The 27,857-nt window shown below is 39.9% G+C and overlaps 1 protein-coding gene across 3 annotated transcripts in view; it reads left to right on the top strand.

The window, feature by feature from the left end:
• The window catches only part of PRKG1 (protein kinase cGMP-dependent 1), an 819,482-nt gene that overhangs the window by 190,155 nt on the left and 601,470 nt on the right, over window positions 1-27,857 (top strand). The window contains exon 1 of one of the 3 annotated variants that reach the window (XM_067552763.1): window positions 2,369-2,818. The exons of the other annotated variants lie outside the window; for them this stretch is intronic. The gene's annotated coding sequence lies outside the window, so the exon portion shown is untranslated. Of the gene's footprint in view, window positions 1-2,368; window positions 2,819-27,857 lie in introns of those variants that run through there. 3 annotated transcript variants of the gene reach the window in all.

The following is a 27,857-nucleotide window of genomic DNA, read 5'->3' as shown; positions in this document are numbered from 1 at the left end:
TAGATCAAGTAAAGCACAATTCAAAGCTACCTCCTTTATTTCTGGCTTGACAGCACTAAAGAGTCTTACTACTGGAGTAAAAGATGGCCATTACCTGTAGAAAAGCGTATTCTCGAATTATGTCCCAACTGGCTTTAATTGTCTAATAAAGGAAAGAAAAAGACCTATTTCCAACCATTATTATACATTTTAATCCATTCACAGAAAAGTGCCTCTTTTCTTGACTCCATGCCTCCAGGGACCCTTACCAACTTTATTTTCTTAAATCTCAAGTTATTTTTAAGGTCACTGACATGATTTCATTGGCATTCAGTCATAATGTCATCAAATTTGTTGATCAAAATCTTTTCTTTAACTTTCTCACCTGCCTTGTGTAGCATCAATTTAGAGCCTTCAAATATTATGTCCAGATATTAGGTGTTTCAGGCTAAAGCATTCTACACTTTTGAAGTTTTCAGAGATTCAGAATCTCAAAAACTGCACAAAATACTAATATGTCAAATGCCATTGGGCTCGGGATGGGAAAAACCAGATCGAATGTTTATCATTAGGAGTATTTACTCTATTAGCTTATCCTCTGTATGTATCTCTTCTCCCACAGTGAGGGGTGCTAAAATTGTGTGTGTGTGTGTGTGTGTGTGATAGAGAGAATGTGAACAAGTGTTTTCATCATTGAGCTCACTCAAGATCATTTTTTTAAAGAAAAATGTTCTTGTCACAAACCTGTGAAAATAGGAGGTAGGCACATGATTGGTTAGCTTAAAAACGTGCTTTGTTAAGTATTAAAATGAGTATGGTCACCTGAAGGTTTTAAATACAAACGAGTCAGAAAAAAAGCTTTATATATTTGCATTTAGAACACAATCTCTAAATGGAAAAATAGCTCCACTTTCACCTACTGCCTTTGCAAAAAAAAAAAAAAAAAAGCAAAGAAAAAAAAACCCTTGTTATGAAATGAATCAATTATTACAAACTCAACACTTAAATAAATAAATAAATAATGGAATTTTAAAAGAAAAAAAAATGCAGCAGACCAAGTCACATACAAAATCTATCATGGAATGGAATAACAAATAGTAATAGAAATTACATAGACAAAATCAAAGCCCACACACCCAAAGGAGATCATTAACAGAGATATATATAGAGTCCAAAAAAGTAACTTCTGCAATTCCCATTGCATTCCCATAGGAGAAGTGACTATAGAAATAGGGTTACAAAACCAATGGATAATAATGCAGTTAAATAGAATTATTTGGACACTTACTTCCTCTGAGGCTCCCTTGTAAAGGTGTAAGTCTCAATGTAATTTGTTATCCTTAGGACAGGTGAAAAGATGTGGTATCACCCTCATGCTCTGTAGACCAGTCTGATGCCTTTATCCATGGTGTGCAGAACCTTATTCCACAAGTGTCACACTGAGTTTAGTGAAGCTACTTGCAAAGTAAAGTGCCACTCTGCAGCACAATTAGTGCACCTGGTTTTAGACTCTGACAGTGTATACTGCATTAGAAATTATTTATATACCCTTTACCTGAATACGTTATACACCATCTTATACTATTTATAGCTTAGTAATATTATGTACACATATATCAAGTCTTTCTAAGTAAATATGTTTTTTGTTTTAAGCACAGCTTATGAGGAAATGAAGCAATGAGTTTCTTTTAAATTCATCCTAAAATAAAAATGTAGCAATATTTTGACAATAGCCTGGAGAGTAATCTGTTGTTGCAAACTTTATATGTTCTTTCTGTTTTCATCATTGAATGCAAGAAATGTTTTTGTCGAAGGTCTCATGATCAAAACACCATAGTTAACTTTTTTTCTGTTTTTAGAATTACTGTAAAACACCGCTTCCATTGACAGCCCATGTACTGGGACAATGCCGATCTTTCTACATCACCAGACACTTTTTTTCTGTGATGGAAACAGTTCAATGTTTCCTATTCAGTGTAGAACTACTTAATAAAAAATAATAAAAAATCTTAGTGGGAAATTTCATTTTTATATGTAAACCTAAAATCACACAAGCTGAAAGGATTCATTTTTATCAGTTTAAAACAAACTGATAATTTACTGATCTCTGATTTATTCTTAATGCAACTTCTGTATAATCTGTTCCATGTAAATCATTTGAAAAAAAGCATTATCTGCTGTGAAGGGTTGTCCATCCCACACAAGGTAGAGCAGGTTAATTAACCTGATAGGCTGCACCTGAGGGAGAGCCAGGGCTTGAAAGGCTAACAGATGATGAAGCCCAGCTGGGCAGGGGCAAACTGAGCGTGTATAAAGTCAGCAAGCTGAGAGCAGCCTGGGCCTGCATGGGGAATTAATCTACGGTGACTCCCAGAGAGAAGGGAGGTGTGTTTGGGGCTTTAGAACTGGGTAATCTACAGGTACTCATTTGGAGGAGGGAGTTTGGGTTGGTAAACCCAGAGGGTGAGGAGACCAGAAGACAGAGCAGGGAAGGACTTCAGGGAAATAGGAATGGGGTCTGAGAGCAAACAGACCATAGCTGCTGGATGTAGGGTTCCTGGACTATTGGCAGGACCAGGTTCCCCTACCATCTGCTGGGAAAGTGTCACAGGATTTTGCCATGGATTGAAGTGTATGAGGACAGTTGAGCCAGTAAGACTGGGATACCCCGGAAGGGAAGGATGTAGTGACCTGGCTAAAGGGCTGTCATGAAGAAGGAGCACCCTGAGTCCCAGAAAGAGAGCACTACTGGTGAGCCAGGGCGGCCACCAGGTGAGCAAGGGCATCAGGCTTCTGGGAAACTAATCCCCAGATGCAGCCACAAGGAGGTGCCCCAGTGGTAAGTAAACCCTCTGCCATCTGGAATAGCTAGAGAGTGCATCATAATTATTTCAAACAACTGTGATTAGATGGTTTAAACTTTTTCTGTTTAAATATTTTTGCTCCTGAATTAACAAGGTGAAAACTGAGGTTGAGTTCCTGTGAAATTGCATTTACTCTTCCAGATTGAAGGCTTTCGATCCCTTACCAGTGAACCAAGCATAATGCTATAACAGCTGGATTTTTATAGATGTTTAATCACCCAAAGATGCAGAGAGGCACTTGTGGGACTTTAGGCACCTCGCTATTTTTTAAATAAATGAAAGTTGAACTCTGAGGTGCTTTTATAAATCCCAGTAGGTGTCTGTTTGCATTTTTGGTGCCTAATTACCTTTAGAAATCTGGTCCTGGGGTGACTTAAAATTTTGCTGCAATTGGTTCAGAAGTCTGCAGCTTTCTTTCTGCCTAATATCATCATATTCTCAAATTCTTATGTTCTAGTGTAAAGGTGGAGAGAGACATTGTTGAAGTACAAGAGTAGTAATGAGTCTTTGTTACAGTAGAGCTTCCCAGTCAAATCAAACTCTGGCTGAGAAATATGAAAACTCCATATCACTGGATTTAATAAGAAATCCTTCCCGTTGGATTATCCTAGTCAGGCCGTCAGAAGAAGACTTATTTAGGTAATGGCTAGCAGTCCTTTAAATGATTATGTTATCACTGTCCTCCATGTAGAGAAATACCCTCCACAGCTATTTAGAAAATAGTGACGTTGTATCACATTTTGGGGGGTGAGCTTCCTCCAGGAGATATGCTTCTGCACAGAACTGCTTTTGACTTCTAAACTCAGCAAGGAGACTTTATGGATGTCAGATTTCCCTAGGAGTTTGATAGTCCACATCTTTTCACAACTGATCTCTAAATCAAAGTTCAGTGTAGTTGAAACAAATTTTCTTCCTCATTTGAGGGAGTATACCTGCAACTTGGATGTCATATTGGGCTCATAGCTACTACTGGATGTCCAGGAAGTCTTTGTTTAAGGAGTCAGGTTTGATTTATAAAGCTGTAAATGGATCCTGGCTACCTTAGGCTTCCTCTTTCTCCATGTGATCCCACAGCAGTTATGATTAACTTTTCTGTTCAGGTTTATGGTCCTCAGGCTTTAAACAAAAAAGACCTGATACTGTTAACTCAGATAGGGGCCCATGATTTTGGAACTTGCATATACCCCTCTATCCTCTGGTCCCCTACAAGGCCTCTATACAGTATTTTCCCAGGCTTGCCCTATGAGAGTAGGTTGACTTTGGGCCTGAATGGGGAAGAATTTTATTTATGATAGGGTGGAAGATAGGTTTATTTTGTTTTTTTTGAGAAAGAGATTTTGAAGACGATCCAGTTGAGTGTCTGTCTTGTTAAAAAGACTTGAAGGTGCTTAAAGGTTCAGATAGATGAAACTTCATCTATTTATTTCAAGTTACTGAAGCATCTATGAACTTTCTAAGTTCTTTCTTAATTCTTCCGTAATTCAGTGCTTTCTGGGATCTGTGAGATTTCTTGTACTTCGTCTTTCACCCTCATTTCTTAGAATTTCCTTTTGTTTTCTTCCAGCTATTGGGTAGCAGAACTGCTTCTGAATCCCAGCTTCTCTCTCAAGTTATACACACACAAGAACTTTCCCTGCTCTTCTGTCTCAGCTCTAAGTGGGCATTATATATGGAGCATGCTAAAAAACATTGTATCCAGTTTGTCTCCAAATCTTCTTTTTTAAACTATTTTAGAACTAATAATATTTTTAAGGACTTACTCCAAACTAAACACAAAGACTGTTTTATAAATGATTGAGATGCTACAATATTATCTTTATGCAGAGAGTATATATTCCTGGAGTCATCTGGAGAATGATCTATTGCTTAGCTGGCAGAGTGGTATATTAATACTAATCAGATGCTTTCCTAAAAGTACTTCTATTTCTGTTCAAAAGTTACATTTACATTGTTGCCACTGGTTCCTTGAACCAACAGAAATATGTTTTATATTGGTGCCAAAACTGGCTCCAAGGCGCCACACCGCTCAGCTCACAGGAATCAGATGGCATATTGTTCATTGCCTTTGGCAATAATGCACACCCTTGCCATAATATTTTTCATAATGATGAAAGTATTTTCAATACTCATGATATATCAACTCATGACCTTCCTTTTGTGGTCATGGTAAATAGTATGTTTAAAGTAAATGCTTTTTGTGGGTGTTTTGCTTATTAGTGGCAAAGATGAAACCATCATACTTTCCAGAGCTTGAACCAGAGGGGGGAAGTGGTGAGAACTCTATTGGCTTGCATTAAAAGTAATGGTTTGGTTTCTGCTGTTAAAAGGACACTGTCAGTTTGAATTTTTTGAAATTGACTAATTGAAGTCCCAGTTGCTGCTTTTAAATAATCTGATTTAAAAAAAAATCATTGAATGTTGTACCCCTTTGTATCTACTGGTATGCTGTATTGGCCTTCTATAAACAGCCCTACTTGTCACTAAAGAGAGCAATGGCCAGCTCTGAGTAAAGCATGGCACCAACTGAAACTGTTAACAGTGGCAATTAGAACAACATACAATTAATGGAAAATTTTAAAGCTGGGATTAACTGGATGGGAGGAAATAAGAGAAGAATGAGCTAGGAAGAGGCACCCTACTTCTATTTTGTCCTACACATATAGGTTCCAAGACTTTTATGATGTCACAGATGCAATACTATGATTTCAGTGTAAAATCATTTTATGAAGAAAAGGCAGGCTGTGAGGGAGCAAAGCACGGTTACTTTAAAATGTACTTAGTTCTAGGCTGATCACAGTCTCTACTGTTACTACATACCGCTTATCTCTTTGATCCTTTGTTTGCACAGCCTATAGAGAAACTCAGGTAGATTTAAATATTCCTTTTAGTTCCATTTTTATTGATGGTCTCATCTTTTCTAAATTAAATCAAGTTTTACTGCTAGTATTGAAGTATAATTAAAATGCATTTTTTCAGCATTGTGTACTCTCAATTAATATTTTTCCCTTGCTTGGTTAAGTAGTTTAAACAGCATTGATGCTTCATGCCGTTTCTATGTGCTTTGCCATTTAAAAAAATTTCCCTAGTATGACTACACAATATTCCAGAATTTAGAATGGTGGTACAGTCTCAACTTTCTGCACCAATGAACAGTTCTTATTAAATCTAGTGAAGGTCACACATTTGAACCTGTGTGTTAAGAAGAAAATGTTATCCTAATTTTGGTGTTGGCTGTGGGTTGGATCCTCCTGTCTGGCTGTGATGTGCATGCACAAGATCAAAGGAGGAAAACAAAAATATAGTTTTAACCTATCTTTATGGTCTTTTGATGCTGGGCCAGTCAGGAAATAATGCAATGCTTGATATAAATTAAAGAAACCCCAGGGCTCTGAGGGTTTGGCCCAGCAGCTGGGATAACCAAAGTAAGACTTGCTGTGACACTGGCAGAGGTATATGTGATTCGATGTTAACATCCAACTGGGGATAAAGAAGTCTAAGGTAGTATAAGGGAGAGACACATCACCCTGAATTTGGCCCTTTGGAAATCGCCAACTGAAGAATGAGATTCTGTGTGTGCTCATCACCTTCTACAAGTTGCTTTGCAGTGTTATGCCCAAAATGTAATCAGTCAGCTCAAAGCTGACTCTGTTTGATCTACTTGGTGAAGGCCATTACAATTAAATAATCCCTATTGAGGATTTAAAGTAGACAAACTGAAGACACGATATCAGAAGAGCCTAGTGATTTTTGGGTACCCAGCTTCAGACATCCTGAGGGTACCTGATTTTCAGCACCCATCCTCTGAAAATAAGGTGAAGGTATCTCAATTTGGGAAACCAGAAACTGATCCATGCAATAGTGACTTTTGAAAGACTTGGCCTTAAGGCCCATTTCTGCAGGGTGCTAAGCACCTTCAACTCAATTCAGTTAGGAACTGAGAATTCCGAGCAAATGTCAAGTTCACTTTTGACTTAACTCCCATTTCTTTCAATTTCATGCAGTGCAGGAATGTCATCTTGGCTTAATAAATTGCATGAACACAAAAGTAAGCCATGCTTATACATTTATTGTTTTTCTAAGCCTGAGCAAACACTTTTTTTATTAAATCAAAATAATTGGCATATATAGTAAGAAATATTTTATGGAAAAACATTCTACATTTATTAGACAGATAGTAGTTAACATTTTGTTTACAGTGTGCTAGTTCCTCATGTCCATATGTTGGTAGGAAATTATACTTTTTAAAATACAGTATAGTTGACAAAAATTTATTTAGTTTTAGAATAAACCAGAACCTGTTTGTTATACCTGTTTCAAATGTACAATACTCCTTGGCATTAGTAGTAATTATGCATTGAAACTTAACATAAAATACACAAAATACTGTTGTGCCTTTTACATTTGAATCAGTTTGGGTAATTTGAATCAGTTTGCAAACTCTATTTTTATTAGAATAAAAATAAATCATATTTAACACATCATTGGCCTACACAGAATGAGACTGGTTAATACCTGAATCATTCTAATACCTAGAAAGATCAACAATAGAGACAAACAAGGCATGGTAAGTCTTATAAAAATTTATCTCCTTGTCAAACCTCTCTTCTGCCTGCAAGCAAAAATAATATGATTTAATGAAGTATGCAGCACTTTCCCACATTTTTCCTCATTAAAACATCAATTCAATATAAAAATGGACCTGAAAATTCATGAAATCTGCCAGGCGGAACAGATGGCTTTCATTGCAGATAGGAAAAAAAATTGAGCTGTTCGTGAATACTGGTCTGTATTTTTGAAGCAATTAGCTATATTGTTGAAGGAATAATAGGTCAGTTTCTCTGGTTTAAAAAAATGGTCAAAGTTCATATACTGATTCATTTTCATTTTATCTTTAAATTAGCTAAGTGGAAGTCTGAACTCTAAATGTTGTGTTTGGTGAAATACAGGAAATGTGGCTTTCAGCAGAGGTTTTATGATACAAATGATTTTCACACTTCTAGTTGAACATTTTCTGACAATGAATAAAAATATTCTCCTTCATTAATTTAAAAAAAAATTCCTATATATTGAATATTGTGCACATGTAGGTGATTTTCAGCTGCATTGTCTGTCTGGCTGATTGCAGATTACTGCATGTCAGTCCGGGGAGATCACATTCTGATGGGTCTATGCCTCTGCCAGTGGACTGAAAATCAAAGTGGGAGGTGACTGCCCTCCTACAGCCCTGCTAATAGCAAGCCCAATGCCTGAGCCATTATGATTATCCTGAGGCTCATTTCTGTCAGGTAATCCTTCTGTGATCCCTCTCTGATTGGAACTATAAAGTGGCATGCTTGCCAGGAGGTTCCCGCCTCCCTCATTGTCTTGGTTTTTTTGAGCTATACCATCTCCTCTCTACACAGCATCCTGGTTTGGTGGCCTGTCAGGTTTCCAACCATGCCCCATATCACTCAGGAATCAATCAGAGGCAGCATTTTGGTACTGAATTCTCTGGAGCCATTCATTCAGATAACTGGCTATATTCATTAAGTATCCTTTTGAGATGACTTTATTTATATTGCATTTTTTTTCGTGTAGCTCAGTTAGGGTGTGTGCATACCTTGGTTGTGCGCTCATATAAGCTCTTGGGAGACGCATCTGTTTTCTTTCTTCTAGGATTGCAAAGTTGAGGGCAGGTTGTTCATCTCCCAGCCCCACAGACCCTGGGCTCACTGCAACAATTTCACAAGATGAGGCTTGATCAGGCAAATCATGGCAAATGCACTTGTTCTGCATAAAACTGGGCTTCCCTGTTAGGAGAGTACATGGACTCCACTCATCCATGTTCACGTTCTATCCCTGTGGTGAGACTAGCTGTTTCAGTAGGGCTCAGTCACTAGGAGGGGCTTTGAAGGCTAATGATGTTTGGCCATCTGCACAAAAGCTTCATTGTTTCTATAGTTCATATGGCAAGGACTATTTATTTTCTTGTGGTGTTCATTTGTTTTTTAAAGTTGCCTCTTTTAGTTAATGATACATCAGGTTTCAGCCTTTTTTTCACTGCACCAGGGAGAAAAGCCACACAAGTAATTGAACATTTCAGAAACAAAGATCTTCCACATATTTAAATGTCTCTGATACAGAACAATAGAAGATAACGACAGGATACTATGATATATTTTAATGTGTAGTAGGCTGTTTTTTCTAAGTTTTCCATGAGGTGTCAGCTCTTAATATCCCTTCTAAGAATAGTTTAGAAATTCCCCTTTCATTTTAGTATATTAGAAGGATGTAATTGGAGTTGGTCAGGGCCTGAGTACACCAAACCTCCAGGGTGCCAGTAGCATGTCAAGTGTACCATTACTTAAAGGCAAGTATTGTAGGTGCTAACCCTAATGGGTCCTAATAACCACTCAGCCACATGACTAATTGAAAGGATATTTTACTGGGGCTGGCAGGAAAGGGAAAGATTGCAAATATCCTAGGTACAGTAACTTAAACAGTTCAAAGTAAGAAATAGCAGTTCTTATCTAGGCCTTGGAGGAACTCCAACTGAGAGGTTGATGTCTCCAGTTCAGTCTCTATTCAAGCAAAGAGGACCTTGTGGGTTTCTAGGCCAGGCTCAGTTAGTTGCTCTCATTGGCACCCCTCTACACTGACTCCTATAGATCTACACAGACCTGCATTCTGATGTAACAGGCTGTGATTGCCAGTTGTTCCACACATGCCTCTGCATATGTTCCTGAGGATTTCTTTCTAGCTGGCTATTTTGCAACTCCTGGATCACTATGCGGCTACTGCCTCCTGGTATAAATGAGAGCAGGATTTAGTTCAAGATGATTTTATGCAACAGAAAATGTTTTCTATTATATGAGAGTAATAAATCAGCTTTCTGCTTGAAAAGAATTAAGCAGCAAAACAATGTGGCAAGAATCATTGTAAAGGTTCCAACTGTGTTGACTTCTGAAATGAAAATATGTAGAGGCACTTTATAGCTAATGTTCATCAGCTGCCAGAAAATTGAACATTTTTTTTGCCATTTCAGGTAGTGTTACTCTACTGGGTTGTAAATTCCTGTTAGTGTAAAGTACGAAATAAGATACCTTCATTATGGGATATCACATATACCTTTTATTTATCAAGACTGAAGTTTTGTTATCCCATTGTTTCCGCAATATCAGCCATGCTACAGCCACGTTTTAGAGCACAACTGATAACCATACTTAAAGGACTATGATTTACATTATAACTACTCCAATAAGGCTAGAAGTAGCTCTGCATGAGACCTGGAAGCATATCTAATCTTTTTTTTTTTTAAGCAAGAATGTCATATATCATCTATTCAAGCCAATTGTTTACCTTCCTGGTGCTTTTATTAGATATTCTTCTGCAACAAATGTAACCCAATTCCACTGACTCTAGCCTCACTTTATAAGCAAGAATACCTTCTTTTGGGCCCCCAAATGAAGGTTTATTCAGGGGACTTTCACCCTATCCTGCCCAGAGAAGGAGGGGTCAGCTACTTCTGCAACAATACCACCCTGGCATAGCTTCACACAGGAAAGCCCTTAGGAAGGTTGAGGATCTATGGCTTAGAAGGAGATTGGCCATGGGTGACTCACATTGCTGTCTGTCTTGCTCTCCAGCCCTCTTGGAGAAGCTTAGGCTGAATTAACTTTCCCATAGCCATTTCCATGATGGAGACTTCCTTGATAGAGTAGTTCCATAGGACGGGAGCGGGTGAAGTAGGGTGCTAGAGATCTGCAGAGTCATGCTATGCAGATAGCCCTGCTCTTTAAATCCCTGGGCATCTTTGGGTGTAAGGAAGAAGTGCTTTAAACCCCACTCCCAGGATGATCCCAAAAAGTCTTTGTGAAAGGATTCTGTGATAGGGAGTACAGACCCTGCCCCTGGGTTGGCAAAAAGCTGGACTTCTGCCACATGTTCTGATATCCACACTTGAAGAGAGTGGTATGTGACAGGGTGTGCACATGGGGTGAAAAGAGTGAACTATCTTGACCTTGGCAGAGTTATAGCTATTAACACTGAGTGCAAAGATACTCAGAAAGTGGTGGAAATAGCTTTACACTCTGTATAAGAACACAGCTCCTGGAAGACTGAAGGAGATATGTAATAGGAGCTGTAAGATTTCCTAAAGCCTGATGAAAGACTTGAGGGCTGCTTGACCCTGGAAGAAAAGGTTGAGGGCGTATCTACATTTACAGTGCTTTAGTGGCACAGCTGTAGCATTTAGTGTAGACACTGCCTACATAGACAGGAGAGATTCTCCCATCTGCATAGATGCTCCACCTCCGAGAGGCAGTGACTACGTTGATGGGAGCGCTGTCTACATGGGGAGTTTGGTCAGTATAACTGAACAATATAGCTATACCGACATAAGTTGGCAGTGTAGACCAGGGCCAAGGGATGGATTGTTTGTTTTGCGGGGCTTTTGTGTGGCTGTTGACTTGCCCAGGAAGAGGTAGACTTTATTTGTTTAGCTGGTCTGCCAAACCATATCACTAATAGGGGAAACTGAGGCAGGCATGTTCAGGTGCTGGCTTTGGTAATCTCCTAGTTCTCATTTCTGTTGCCAGAGTCCCAGACCATAGGTATATTCACAGAAAGGTCAATCCAATCCTAGGTGAAGTAAATTTTCCCCAAATGTTGAACTTTTCCTTTTTTGGTATTTTAATAGTAAAAATAAGGTACTTGTTATCAGAAGAAAGTCTAATAAAACTATTAGAAAGGTGAACAGTTGACTTTAGTAGATTGAATGTCAGTTTTCCCTAAAAATGTAGATTAGATACATCTCCATGTCTCAGGCAAAGCTCCTTCTGGCTTTAATGGATTAATGATAAAAGCAATAAGAAATTCTAGCCATAATATAAAAGATCAGTTATATTAAATATGTTAAAGATGAAAATTTGAAAGCAAAGCTCCCCATTTTATGTGAAGAAATATTATTGGTCAAGGGACTGATCAGAAATGTCAATGTTAATTGTTGATGGTCAATACTAACGAACATTTAATCTACTAATGATGATAAAGTGCTTTCACAGGAATAAACAACTATAAATCATAATTACAAACTACAATTTTATTGAATTAAATCCAAAATGGAGAAAGTCTGTAATTTTAATTGAAAATGGACAAATTAGACATGGCTTCAAGTTACATATCAACCTAATAAAGGACAGTAGAATCCTATACCTTCAGAACTCATCTCTGGATTTCTAGTTTAATGTGTTGTCATGGTTATTTTTTTAGTGGATTACATCTTGGGAGAGTGAGATTTCTTTCACATATTGTTCAGGATAAGCAAAGTTAACTTATTTGTTAAACAAAGCAAGCTGCTGAACAAGCAGTTGATAATATTTTGCTGAATTAATTTAAAGCAAAATAACATTATGTACAAGACGTTGCTTAAGCTAAGAGGGGTTGAAAATGCACACACCTCTTAGTTAGGTAGAAACAAAGCCCTTATTGTTTAGGATTGGAGGCCTTCAGGATTTTCACGTTTATCCCTTTTACTTCCCCATTTGCAAAGGGCCTACATCATGGAGAGTCTCTCTCTCTCTCAGCTCTTCAGCCAGAAGGATCTTGGAGAATGACCGTAGATGCTCCTTTCTATAAGTGACTGAACATGATGACCTTGCATAGTTTCCAGCTCCTATTTAATTTGCTTCCCCTCTGCAGCACTGCAGCTCTGATGCTCATAATGACTGTCCAGATTGGTTTCAGTTCAATTTCTGGATATTCATTTGAGCCAAAACCCAAAGGAAACTTCAGTTGGTGTGAATCCAACACTAAAACTGAATAAAGTTCACAGCATTCTCTGCAAGCTAAAACTAAGAAGTTGTGCACAGTTCTAGTTGGAACATAGTGCACAGACATTGTTAGTGGCATTTTCTTCTTTCTTTTCTTCCTTTATGCAAGTCAAATTGATTAACAGCATTTTAGCAAATAGTCAAAATGCATACAAATATTAAAATCCTCACACTGCAAAAATAGAAAGCAGAGATTCTGTAGAAAAATACATCAAAATAAAATTACAGAAATTGGGAATAAATTAATCCATATAAACTTAGTTCGTTTCAAAATAATTTTCTTATTTTGCCATCAAACAGGTGAAAAGGGCACCTGCCCATGTAAATGAAACATTGCTGCATAACAAATGTTCCAATTTTTGAGCCAATCAGGAAAGTCCTCTGAGCCAACATAGGAGAGAGCCATTTGAGAAATAAATGGCTAATAAAGGTCTTCAGAAGATAATGTGCCAAGTTTCCGACCTGACCCATATGAATAAAATCAATTAAGATCTAAAAAACCATAAAGGCCCTTTTTATTTTATTTAAAGTTTCCAAATATTTTTTTGAATCCATAGATGGATTTTAAATAAGGGAGCCAGGAAAACTCATTTGTTGTATTAATGCCCTCCATATCCAGTTGTTTACAGATATCTTCAGATTTAAGTTTAATTAGAGTAGTCATGCTCTTATTCCCCAAGAATGTAGAGATCAATGGACTTGCAAAAACCAGGACAAATTTTGGAGTTCTAAACTTCTTAAGCTGTTTCTGCAAACATAACTTTAGAAGATGACAAGTTCATATTCTGAACTGTAGAGGCACTGTGCTTTGGCTGAACTAGAGCATTTACACATCTCTCTTCTAAGTAAAGCAGATGGGGTAGAGTTAAGGAGATCAAACATTTGCCTCACTAGTTTATTTTTCATTAATTAGAACAGCCTAAGATCTCTCCAGATTACTGCACCGTATAATATTTGAGCATAAATGTTAGCCCTAAAGACTCTAGAGCTGGTACAATTTAATTATCCTTAAACAAGAGAAATGGAAAAACTGCTTGGCTCAAGGCTTGCCCCTTTATCTCCTGTTAGTCCCATTGACAATTCTATGGAAAACAAATCCCCTAACAAGAAAAGGACCTAACCTGTTCAATACAGTGGTTATCAATAATCCATTGGTGCAACTTTGGTCTATGTCCAAAAGTAATTATTTAGTTTTCTGATCGCTTATTAACACGCCTACATGAAGGAAAAAATACAACAAACCAACCATAAAATCTCTTAAATGCTTCTAACCCACTAAAACTATATTGCCTGTGCACAGGAAGACCAACACAGGTTGGTTCAATTTTTTCAGGGGGGAAATACCTCCCCTCCCAGCCCCTCAGCTTCACTGATATAACAATTAAAAAGAGAGGAGGCCAGTAAACATTCTTTGTAATAAGTTAGGATTGGTTAGCTTGTCTTTTAGCCCTATCCTAACTCAAGCCATAGTTTGGCCATGTAGGGCAAAAGCAGATTTCAAATCAACGAAGACCATATAAAATTTACGAACATCAAACAATTATTTGTGGTTCAGAGTCCATGACTAAAGCCAGCTTGTTTCTCTACAAAAAGATCACATCTTTCAGCCCACTCTTCTAACCTCTCCATCAGCTATCTGGCATAGATTTTAAAGACCATGTCTAAGTGGCTGATTGGTCAGTAATTCCCAGGGTCATTTCTGTAACTTTATATATAGCAATACATTTAAAAAAGAGAACCTGCAGGGAAAATTGATGGGTTTTTTATATTAGTAAATCATTTTGCTAAAATAGGATCCAACCAATTGATATTATCCTTATAGACTTGCTGAGATAAAAAATCGCCAGGAGCTTCATTATGGCATTGATTATTAAGATTTTTAACTTCCTTAATGGAAACTGGTGGACATTCTGGTAGAGGACAATGGGTATAGTCTATTGGGACACACTATGCCAGAGAATTAATAGTTGGTATATCATTGTAAAGAAGAAAAAAAATCCCTCCCGTGCATATTTAGGGATAAGTGTTTCAGTATTTATATTAACATTATCATAGCCCATTTCCATAACTTCAAAAATAAAATAAATGAATTTTTCTTGACAGCAGCTAGTTCAAATTCTTTCTAAAAGGGCCCTTTGGTGATAAGATTTTTCTTATTTAACTAATTTAAATTTTAAAATAACTAATTTTTTCTAATGGAATCCAGTTAACCATTATTTCAAAAAGCCTTTGTTTTCTAACAGTCTGAAGTCATTTCCTATAATTGAAGCATTTTCCAAATCATGCTAGATTGTTTAATTTTTTACAGAATGAAACTATCCTTCTTGATAGAAAAATTATTCTGCAGTTTTTTTTAACAATGACAGTAAATACTGTACAGAATTCATCCTTAAGGTCTGATAGTTGGTTCTCCAAAACTAACAGATCACTGGATGCAAGTTTCTCTTTGATTTTGGATTTAATTAAGGGATTCCATTTAACTCACCTCAAATTTATGTCAGAAATGGGGCAAAATCTGCCTGAACCCATATTCTCCATCCTTCTCCCAATCTCCCCACATAAAAAGGTGTCAGACAAACAAAAATTTACCTGAAAGAAGTTAGTGACCACCAGGGCCAGATTAACTCTCCTGTGGACCCAACATTATTAGTTTTTGTGGGGCCTCTTATGGGCTGGAACAGCGGTGCTCTGGGGGCTGGGAGCACTCAGACTGGCCTGGGAGAGACTGGCCAGCCTGGGGGCAGGGGGGTTGACTTTGTGGTGTGGCGTGGCATGGGCTGGTGGCACTTCAGGGGCTGGGGTGGACTGGGCAGCCTGGGGCTGGGTTGCGTCTGTGCCTGGTGCTGGGGCAGTGGGGGAGTGGAGCTGCTGGGGTGCAGGATGGCTGGAGTAGGTTGGGGCAGGACAGCGCTGGGGCACGGACTTTGGGGGCGCTTGGGGAGCTCCTGCACTGGGGCCACCTGGCCAGCCTGACTGGTGCTTGGGCCACCTAGGGCAGGGCTTTGACAGGAGAGGAGTGGAAGGGGCATGGTTTCGGGTGAAAGAGGCAGAACGGGCAATTCACCATTCATCTGTATTTATTTTTGCAGGGTCCCCCCCCCCTTAGCCAGAGGCCCTGGACTTCAGCCCCTAAAGCCCCTGCATTAATCTGGCCCTGGTGACCACTATCTGCTTTTAAAAGCCGTAATAAAATTAGAAAAGCAGGTTCAATTTACAGTTGGGAATGCAATATAGTCTCTAATACTGCCCCCTCTAGATGAAGTGAAAGTAAAGTGGCGCTCTACATCATCGCCATTCAGCACCTCCAACCAAATTCTATTTTAAAGTTCTGAAAATTACAACCTTGGGTATTTTTCACCTTCTCCAGAGATAGTTTAGGGGCAGTTAGAGGAAAGCTCCTTTTACTAAGTGAAAAGACAGATGAAGAATTCCCCTATCCCATGACCAAGTCATGCATTAAAAGCATCCAAAACAATAAAGTTAGATAATGGATACTTTTCCATAAGTGAGTCACTGAGAGTTTCAAATACTACCCAGAGAAACCAATAAAAAGGAGAGGCCAAGGGGAGAAAATAAACATTAAGGGCTAATAGAGAGAGATTTATCTGGAAAAATAATGCTTAAAGACCTGAAAATAGTGGTTAACTGATGTTAACTGATAGTTATGACATTTAATTTAGTGGGGACAAAGAGCGCCAGACCATTTGCTGGTCTGCCTCTCTTATCTTGCTTAACACCCTTTCTAAAAAAGATTCAAAGCCCCTTGAAGGGAGATTAAGTCAGACTGGAATAAATAATTTCTACAATCCAAATTGAGGTTTATTTTAAGGCCATCAATAAGCCATGAGATAATCTTGATAAAAGTTTTTATACAATCTCAGTCAGGCCCATCTAGTCACTTCAATTCCATCTCTAGGGCCTTTACTGAAAGATTTTCTTAGTAAACGGTTTAATTGGCTCTACAGTTAGATCTGTTTCTCCCAGAATTATGATCTGTAACCCTATGATTGACTGGTGGGTCTTGAGCAATAAGGCCTAAATCTGAGCCATTTAGTTTCACCAAATGACAGGATTTACATGAATAACTGGTCATTTATTTTATTATGTGCTGCAGAAATTCTGAATGCTTTTAAGCTGTTTCCCATTAACTCTTTCAATTAAATAGCCTTTAGCTCTCAAGCTCCAGATTTGCTTAACATCCCCCCAGTCCTTAAATTCTGTCTCCACTCTTGTAATCCTATGCTGGAAACACTTACTATCTCTTGAATTTGATTTCTGAGTAAAGAAAAAAACACTGTCTCTAATACTATGTATATATGGTGTTGCAGTCAGGCCTGTGGCTTACCTTTTTCCCTAGAAACATTACAAAAAAAACAGAGCCACAGCCACTTATGCTTCAGATTTCTTAGTCTTAAATCTGATATACTTTCAGTTTAATAAGGTTGAGAGGTTGGAATAACTTGTAAAGGACCATAGCACTGCTCTCTGTCAGAACTGCAGAAACGGTTTGGGTACCGGCAATACCCTTCTGACATATACTCAACTCTATATTATTAGGCTTAGAACTGTGGTTAAAATGGTTCGGCTGTTTCACATCAAAGGGAATAAAAACCCCTTATTTGAGGTAGCGGTTACAAATGGGGGTGTTAGGGTAATAACTCTTAAGATTTTTAGACTCTTGCCAAACATGCTACAATCTCCCCAACGTAACCTTAAAGTCAAAAAAAGGTTTCTCTGAGTACCTGAAACATCTTTAAAAATCACTTTATTGATAAAGCCTAAAGGAGGGGCAGTGCTAATCCCTGTGGAAAACTGGGGGAGCAAACATTCCCATGGTAAATATAAAAGGAAGTCCAGCTATCTAATGGACACATTACTGAAACATTACCTAATCCTTGTTCGTTACTGGTAGCCGAACACTCAGCCAGAAAACTCAGACTGGGGCTGGGACAAGTATCTGATAGTAGTACTGGTGAATCATTGGTGAATCTTATTTTCCATAAGACTTGCCCAAAAGTAACTGAGTGGAAGCTGGTGTATAAATTCCTGTAAAATTTTTAATTGGGGAGATAGTCTTCAGGTTGGTTCGGCCTGAAGTGAAAGTACAGGCAGGAAACTCCAGCGTAGTATCCAGGCAGCCACATGGCCTGAACTTTTGATTTGGTATCTAGTGATAACTATCCCTTCTGGGGTTAGTCTGCTGGATATAGGTCCATGCCATGGACAGATCCAACCACTACAAATCCCTACCGAGATCACAGGATGTGACCTCTTCTTTCTCCCATCAAGTCCACCCAGTCAGTCACTGCTCACTTTCCACTACTTCTGCCCCCGTGCCAAGTTGCCTGGACTGCTGCTGCCTCCTCCCAATGCTCCCAAATGGTAGGTCAAGTAGCCGCAGCCCAGGTCTGCCACATCTTGGGGCTAGGAGAACAGGAATGCAGTGCATCCCAATTGATCTCTCAAACTCAGCCGCAGCAACTCACCACCTGGGAAGCCAGGAGCCACCACTAATGAAGCTGCCGGCCAGCACTGCTGCTCAGGAAGAAAGGGAGTCCTCTTGCCAAAACTCTTCTTCCTTTGTGCACTCATGTAGTAATTAGAGTAAGGGGATAATATTTTGAATGAAACAATATTTCTTAAATTATTAACACTCTGGTATAATTAATAGGGGGGGACGACACACTTTTGCCCGTTCTCTGTTAACTTTAAAATAGGCTTACAGTTGAGCTAGGTGTTCCAGTTCAAGTTAAATAAAAAAGCGAACTTGACTTTGGCCCAACGCTTGAACTGAGCTGAAATCTATTTTATACACTGAGAAAATTTACTTAGAGACCTCTTCTTCAAAAACATTTTCTTGTGCAGAATGCCATCAACTACAGTAAGACACACGCAAGCAGATCCCTTCGCAGCATTAGTCCCTTAATTTATCACCCCATGCCTCTTGTTTCCCAGTTATTTGCCGATGGGCTGGAAGCAGAAGCACTAAATTGCTTCAAAAAAAGAATTTAGCTATTTCCACTCTGGCAAAAAGTGAGGAGTACAGGAAATCTTTCAAGACAATCTGTTCCTTTGAGACTTCCAGCCTGGTTTCTACATCAAAGGAGTCTTGATATGCACTTGAACTTTTGAATGCTTATCTGAACAAAAATGGAACCTCTTAACCTTTTGAGATTTTCAAAACACGAATTCACAGGAAATGTTTGTTGTTGTCCCTAAAATAACCCCCTATAGTTTACTTAAATCTCTGTTTTTCAAAAAATGTACACACTCTATGGGCATAAAAATGACAGTCTGCACTAAAACAGATGAGGTAGGTGAGGTAATAACTTTTTATTGGACCAATTTCTGTTGGTGGCAGGTATAAGCTTGCAAGCTACATAAAGAATTCATATTTTCCTTTTTTTTTCTTTTTTATCCCCCACAATTATTATAAATCAATTATGTGCATATTTACCCCCCACCCCCACTTGTTAGCTATTTATTCAAGCCTAGAATAAAGCAGAACTGGGCAAGAGAAAGTCATTGTATAGTTCATATTAACTTTGAAACATTTAAAACCATTATTTCTGTTTCTGCTTACTATCCTCCATGAACTTATCTGGTTCTTTTAAAGACCTAGATAAATTCATGGATGAAAGGTCCATCAATGGTTTTAGTCAGGATGGACAGGAATGCCAAAAGTGCATACTCTGAAGTGTCCCCAGCCTCTATTTGCCAGAAGCTGTAAATGGGTGACAGAGGACGGATCACTTGATGATTACCCATTCTCTTCATTCCCTCTGAAGCACCTGGCATTAGCCACTGTGAGATGACCGGATACTGAGCTAGGTGGACCATTGGTCTGACCCAGTATGGCCATTCTTGTGTTAAAGTGATAGTTTAATGCATTTTGGATTTGTGAGGCACTACAAATCAAATAGCGCACAAATAATGTTCATATTTTCCATAGGACAACAAGAAACTATGATAATTGCAAGTCCCAATAATTTGCACTCAGGTTTTCTCTTACCTTTGTTATGAACAAGGTGTGATACAGCAGGGTCAGAAGGCAGTGGGATGGTGGTCTTTTTATTGTGGAAACTGTATTGAAAGACATGATTTCTCCTCCTCCTGCACAGTCTTGGTTCCATGCAATCTACCAGTACAAAGGGCAGCAATGAGACCAACCTTGCAACCAGCTGGAGCATCTCTCCTAATGGTTGAAGGTTTACCAATATACTGATGGTTACCACTACCAAAGGGATGTTCTACAGGTTTCATAGCCATACCACGGACACGTGGCCATCAGTTTCACTTTGCCTTGTATTTGTGATAGGCACAACCTATCTTTAGGATAGGCTTGGTGTCCCCCCAGCTTCCCCAACACTTTAATTCCAGAACAAGGGAGATGGCAATCAACGTCTGAGTAATCTACACTGTGCTCTCTCCAGGTGTGGGGGCTCTGAGCCTGTGGCCATCTCAGGCCCAGTCTCCAGGCACCAATTGTTTCATGTTCTGGTTCGTGGCCATGGAGCGGAGGAGCTTCAGTCCGTGTCCTCCTCGAAGACAGTGAGCCCACGCTTCCCCACCGGCACGTGGCCCAGGGCATCCACCTCGCCTCCACCTCGGCTGGGCTTCTGGAAGTGAATCTCCAGGGCGTCCCTCATGGACTCCTCATCCAAAATGTCCAGGATCCCTGCCAGGAGCGCGGTCTTAGCACAGACAGAAGGACCTGCAGGTCTGTGATCTCTCCACTCATGTAGGGCATCACTTTGAGCTCATACATCTCCTTTCCAAAGGGGACTTGGATGTGTCCTTTCCTCGTTAGCTGCTCCGCCACTCCATCATGCACAAAGGCCAGGACCACATGCCCAGAGCCACTCAGGAGCTCCCTCTGCTCCACCTCACCACCCCCGTTCTTCCGCTTTCTCCAGCTTGTCCAGCATCTGGTCTTCAGAGAGGTCAAGGTGCGGGATGCCGGACAGCAGCATGCATCTGTCGCACAGCTTCATCTTCAGTCTCCAGGGGAGATATATAAGCCCCAGAATGATCAAAGCCTCCCTCCCTTTTGGCTGAGCAGAGGTTACTACAGGTCAGTTAAGAGCACCTGAGGCCAATTAGGTCTCTGTCAGAGACCTCTTTCAAACAGAGGAGAGTGAGGAGAGCTGGCAGTAGGACTGGGAGAAGTGTTGCAATTGACTGGAGTACCCGAGAACCAGAGGAAGAGGAACACTGGGAGGGAGGCTTTCCCCCCCAAGCCCTCTGGCTTGAAGGTACAGAGACTGGGGAGGGGAAACCTGCTTGAGCAGAGACTTCTCAAGCACAGAGAAAAAGGACCCTGCGAGACAGGGGATGAGACTGGGGGACTCCTCAGGCAGGGGGACTGGAGTTCAGGCAGAAGGAAGCCCAAAAAGCTAAAGGGGTAGAGAGGGAAATAGCCCAGGGGGAAGAGTCACAGCTTCATACTGTTGGCAGCACATAGCGCACAGGGCCCCTGGGCTGGGGCCCAGAGTAGAAGGTGAGCCTGGGTCCCTCTCTACCCTCCTTCCCCCACTGTACTCTACTGGATGGCCAATGCCCAGAAACAGGCAACAGGTGTCACCTTGACCCACTACAAGAGGGAAAAGTGCAGGACCAACGAGGGCAGAGTCAGCCATTTGCCACAAAGTGCTCAGAGCCTGCTCGATTAGCTTATTATTAGGTGATGCTAGTGCATAACAGAAAGGCATATACATATCACAGTCTGAAAAACCCCTTTGCAACAAGCTCATGAACAGCTTGCTCTTTTCTTTGGTCCAGTTCCGAAGTTAGCTTACAATTTGGTACAATAATAAGGTTGCATATAATTTTACTTTATTTCCTCTTTCCACAGACAAACAACTTATTTTACACAAATTTTCAGTATATTTAAATATCTATTTATCTGTCTGATGCATCAGCTTTTTGTTGACTTAAGTGTTTGTGCTTGTTTGATAGGATTTTTTTTTTTTTTTTAGTGATGTCCTTTCTTAACAATACTGGTAAAGGTTACATCTTTCTGGTGATTCTTAGTAGACTAGTATTTTTTCTTTTCACTTTGAGCACTTTGGGAATCTTTCATAAGCAAGCTATAGGCTTTATAAATGTCTGACACACGAATCAATATCATCAATATATCTAGGTAGCACAGTTACCAATGAGTGATAGTGTCTTCAGAAATGTGAATGGCACCTACTCTAGGTAATGAGCTCTCTGCTGATGGCGGGAAACAAATCTTTTACTTGTTAGGGGCCTTGTCTTTTTTTCTCTCTCTGACGAGCAGTTTCAATTCCTACAGACTTGTTAGCTTCGGCCCCTGGAATAATCTTTAAAAAAATCTTATTTAATTGTAGTTTAAATTTTTTATTAGATTGTGAAACTGTCTTGTAGCAGGATGCTTGCCTTATTTTGGTGTTTATCAAATGATGTGTAACTATGAAGCTACATATCGAGTAACTTCTAACATCCGGAGAAAAGGTCATTTATTGTTCCATTCTTAAAGGTGCTCAGCTCTCTCCAGGGCTTCAATTTCAGTCTCAAACTTGGGGAAGAGAGAGCTATGGCAGTCATATAATGAGTTGTGGTGCTGCAGTCAAGGGAAATGAGCCCCCCCAAATATTAAATAGAAGAGCTGAGGAGGAGTGTGCAGACCCAAGGTTCTACATCCAGGTTCTACATTCTACAAGGTTCTACATTCTACCTTTGGTCTCAACAGAGGCCTGAAATAGTGCAAATGAAATAAACACACACACACTCATTTTTCCTTTTATTACTTACCAGTGTGGGAAGTGATGCTTGAAGCATGTGAATCTTAGACAGTAACTAGTACCCTGAATTTCACACAAGAATTCACTGGTAGTCAATGTAGTGTGGAACAAAGGTAAATATATGTATATTCTAGCTAGCTTGCCTCTCTCCTAATTAGCTGAAGTCCAGGTCCAGCTGGGATTTTAGATTTGTGCCTGCAAATAACAAACTATGCATGTCTGAGAAGACTTGGGGTCAAAATTTCCAAAGCACCTATGTGAGTTAGGAGGCTAAAGCCAACTTTTAAAAGTGACTTAGGCTTGACGTTGGCTTTCAGTGAGACTTGGCACCTTAATGACATAGAAACCTTTTGAAATTTTACCCTGGATGTGAGAAGGATGAAATCTTCTGGCCAGATAAAGGTGGGAAAATTGATTTCTGTCCATTGTTGTCATCTGTGAATCTAAAAGCACAGATAGATTTAGTAAGGCCCTGAGACTGCATAATATGCTGATAATAAATGCGCAAACATCCTACGTTGTCGTATTCTCCCTATTTGTCAGTATCCTTTGTTTTTTGGACTGAACTTAAACCAGTTGGTTTTCATCCAGCTCTCTTTCCCTGTTCATCAAATCCCATTAAAAAGTAGACAAAAGCAAGTTTCATTAGCATATTTGTTTATCTATCTGTGGTGGAGGTTTTTATACTGCATCACTGTAGTAGCTGAATGCCTTCCACAAAATAAATGATAGTGGTTATTCAGCTCATGTTACCTCCTAAACTTACCATGTGGCTTTGTATACAGCTTGAAGAGATAACGTGATTGAGCCCTGTGCAAGGGAAGCCCTAAGGGAAGGGGAGCAAATATCCATCAATACCCTTTGGTATCTGTCATATGGCAATGAGTAGAACCATTCTTAAGACATTCCATCTCTTCAGGGTCTCTGTTATTTCATGGTGTTGCTGCTGCTGAAGATCTTGTAGTATTAGAAAGGACCTCTGACCTTCTCTATTGCCATGAGTAGATACCGAATGGCTGAAGTTAACATGTCTCTGACTCGTGCCCTGGTCTGCTGACTGATTTACAAAGGAGGGAAACTAACAAAGAAAATGAAAATAACCCTTTGTTTTGAAACTTCTTATAAGAACTTGGAGTAAAATATTTGAAGGTGCAGGTATTCTTTAAATTGCAAATATCTTTAGGACAATATTTGAAATATGCTTTCTTAAGTAATATTTTCTTTCAAATGTGATATGCATGTACATTCCTAACAAAATGTAATATGGTGTACAATTCCCATTGGAAATAAGTGGGACTTGTGCTCTTGTAGCCCTTAGACATTTTCAAAAATCTCTCCCCTAGAGACAAATTCAGACTCTTTGTTGTCAATCTCAATGTGAATGTAAATTGATGTTAAAAATGCAGCTTTTGTTACCATTCATATTTTGGCCTACCATGCAACTAAGCACAATCTTCATGCAGTGCCATGTACAAATGACTGGTGCCATTCATAGAAATAATTTGAGCTGGGGATAGATCTCGTAGCTGTGCTTTTAAATACACAGACAATGCTCCTTATCCATAAATGTCACCATGAAATGTCTCTCTGCCAGTATTGCATGGAAAACGTGGTCCTTTTCTTGATGAGCAAAAGTGGTGGTGGTGGTGGGAGGGGGCACTCATTTATGTTTGCTCAGTTGAATTATCTCAACCTGACTAAAAAGCCCTCAGTGCTTGTTAAGATGCAAGTAAAGATGTTTTAAAGATCTATTAGCTGGCCGAGTTGTAGCCTGGGGAGAGCATAGGTTACAACATGGCTTCTAACATGGTATTTCAATTGTGGGGCCTTTCAGTCACGTTAAGCTAACATGATAGGCAAAAAATGTGTGTTCAATCAAGTCAGTGCAAGGAAAAATCTACTTAGTCAGTTATTAGCAAAGCGTTAGGTGTGCCACAGTCACACCTTGTGGTTCCTCTCTCGAATGCCTCTCTTCTTGGTGTAAGCAGAAGGACAAGCCATAAATCTTATTTTTGATTATTTCTGGTATTTTTATTCTAACAGGACAAAAATGAGAGCTGCATATGTGAGTAATGCTGGATGAGGAATTTAAATGCAAAATCATTTTAGATAGACATAAAGGAGCCAATTCATTACTTTTCTGTAGACCAAAAATAAAAATTAACCAAATGAACAATTACATGACAAAATTCATAAACACTACAAGCAGGGTAATAAGGTGTGTGTGCAGTACTGAAGCTGAATTTCTTTTGGATAGACTATTATAGATGCCATTTTGAATACTATCTCAAACACAAGTGTCTAATTTAGTAAACATTCAAAATCCATATCAAATGAGTAAAAGCAAGATAAGGTTTTTAGAAAGAATACATCTTAAAGTATATAAAATGTATCCATTCTTCGAGTAGTGTCCGTATGGGTGCTCCACGGTAGGTGTGCTTGTGTCCTTGCGCTGCTGATTGAAGATCTTCAGTAGTAGTGTCCGTTAGGCTTGCACATGCGCTGTCTCCTTGTGCTGTACTACAAGGCTAGCCAGCACGTGTGGGCTAACCCCCTTCAGTTCCTTCTCAACAGCATCTGACTAGAAATGGAGGTCCTTGTAGTCCATTAGCTTCATTGTTTTATTTGCATTTATATAGTTAGTTAACCTCTTAGCATAGTGTAGCTGTAGTTTATTCTTTAACCTCTATTTTGTTTCTCACAAAAGCCCCCCACATTTATTTTTCCCACTTCTTCCTCATTGGGGATCCTTCCCTCCCCTCCAACAGGGGCATGACTGAATCACTGGGGGCTTCAAGAAGTGCTTCACTTGCAAGGAGGCAATCCCGATTCAAGACCAGCTCACTCAGTGCATTCGATGCCTTGGGGAAAGCCACATCTAGCAAAAGTGGGGTCTCTACCTTTTTTCCTACTCCTTTTGAAAATAAAGGGACAGAGCTCATGTTATTCTGATTGCTCCTACTTGTCCGGAAAAGATCGGGTACACTTACCTGTCACAGCTCCTGATGTGCCCGCTGGTCCCTCTCCCGGCCATTCTGCACCTCCTTTCACAGAACAGAGGACATACCCTACATCAGAAGTTGGGGATTCTTTGCCTCAAAGCATAGCTCCTGCTTGGTTCCAACATCTAGAAATCTGATCAAGAGAGGTAGAAGAGGTTCTGTTACCAAGTAGAGAGTCTTAAACAGGACATACTGATGTGAAAAAATGATCCAGGTTTCAGACTTGGTGTACATCCTAACAAATCTCACCAACATCCATTACTCTTCCATGTATCCTAGATTATGCATAGTCCCAATCTCTTTAGGGTTAATCTTTAAACTCTCTCAAGGTTCACCTAGTGGCTATAACAGCTTTCCACCAACCTCTAGAGAGATACTCAGTGCTGTCACACCCAACTACTAAAAGGTTCCTCAAGGGTACAGTAAATCTCTTCCTACCACCTCGACTTTCTACTCCCTCAACGGACCTAAAACTGGTACTGAAAGGACTGACTAGGCCTCCCTTCGAATGTATGGCCATCAGTTCGCTGATGTATTTATCAATGAAAACAGCCTTTCTGATAACGATTGCCTCCTCCAGGAGAATAGCAGAGAGAGAGTGCCTCTGATGGTGCATTTCTCCCCTCCCCCCCCCCCCCCACTATTCTTTCTAGACAAGTTACGTTCAGGCCACATCCAAAATTCATCCCTAAGGTAACTTCCCCGTTTCACATGAATCAATTGATTCACCTTCCAAACTTTTACCCCAAGCCTCACTAAGACAACAGATTTCAGGAGAGCCCTGGCCTTCTACCTGCACTGGATAAAGATCTTCAGTAAGTCCCCTAGGCTTTCCTCTCCATTGCAGAAAGATCCAAGGGCTCAGCAATATCAGCCTAAAGGCTCTACAAATGGGTCTTGAATTGTATCAGACAGTGTTATCAAGTTTGCAATGTGCCCCTACAGACTCTATTCATGCACTCTCCACAAAATTGATCTCCTTATTCGTCATCTTCAAGAATGTCCCTATCTCAAAGATCCATAGAGTGTAAACATGGGTGTCAGTCCGCCTTTTTGCAGAACGCTACGTGCTCACTGGAGACTCCACTTCCAATGCTGTCTTTGGCGCCACAGTGCTGTCATTGGTAATTGACCCGACTCCAAAGTTCCAGTCCTCTGGAAAGAGTACTGCTTGGGAGTCACCCACAGTGGAGCACCTGTAGAGAGACTACTCGAAGAAGATGATCACCTTGTGCAGTAATGATGGTTCTTCGAAATGTGTGTCCCTATGGGTGCTCCACCCTGCTCCCATCTACTTTACAATTCTTGTCAGTGACTCTGTGGGAGAGAAGGAACTGGAGCAGCACCAGGAGAGACCGTGCATATGCAGGCCTGATGAACATTGCTACCAAAGTTCTCTGATCAGCAGCATAGAGATGCATGCGCACCTACAGTGGAGTACCCATTGAACCCACATTTCGAAGAACCATCGTTACTGTGCAAGGTGAGTAACTATTTCTTCTTTGGCACATGTAACTTATAGTGGGCAAAACTTGTCCCATGCAGATTAAATATCTTGGTTTTGCTTTTTTCTTGTGATTTCGCTCAATTAGTGTCTTGTGCCATGGACTCAGTTACCGTATCATGAATTCCACTTTAGAAAGCTTATACTTGTGGTTTTCCATAGGCTGTGGTCTGTCTTTTTGCATGAGTTACTTGCATTGTGCTAGTCTGTCCATGCTGTACAGAACTTTGTGTGATTTTAATAGGAATTTATTCAAATCCTGGTGTACTAAGTAAAGCAGGTCAGGTAACAGCAAAGATAATAGCACCAGTCCACCTCCATTGCCCATTCTTGTAATGTGTTTGTCTCTGTGCCAGTCCTTAGAATGCACAGAGAATAAAGCTGATCACAATATTCCTTTGCAGAGGCAGAAATTAGTTGGTTTGGCCAAGAGAGAATGATGAGGACAAGTGCTACTGCAGGGGATATGGGGTGGGTGAAATGCTGCTTCTCTCAGGTATATATTAAGTTGGATACTACAAATCCTATCAGTAGCTGGTGATTGTTTTCAGTTGTTTAACTCTGGAGAACTTTCCACTTTGGTTTGTCTCAGGCCATCACACACACAGCTCCACGGGGCAACTTTCTGATAGTTTGAAACCTTCCCTAGACATCTGGCTTCTTTGATTAGTCCCTAGACATCTTTGTTTCTATACCTTGAAACTTTGAGTCTCAGAAAGGTAGAGGCACATAAGATCAGCTAGGAAAGCCCCTAGAAATGGTAATTGCAGCCTTTGCAGGTGCTTCTGACATTATTGAAGTCCTGTAGCTGCTCTAGCTGTGAGACTAACAGAGGTGTGAGGTGTTTTACATTGTCAGGGTAGTATACTGTGAAGGTTTTATAAGGAGAAATGGGTTTTTTCAGGTGACACCAAACCCTTACTGAAAAGTAG

Source organism: Emydura macquarii, unplaced genomic scaffold, assembly GCF_026122565.2.
Source record: "Emydura macquarii macquarii isolate MOO-44397 ecotype Brisbane River unplaced genomic scaffold, CSIRO-AGI_Emac_v2 contig_1390, whole genome shotgun sequence".
In the NCBI taxonomy this organism is placed as follows: Eukaryota; Metazoa; Chordata; order Testudines; family Chelidae; genus Emydura; species Emydura macquarii.
Note: the sequence above shows the minus strand (reverse complement) of the source record. Positions and strands in the feature narration are given on the sequence as shown.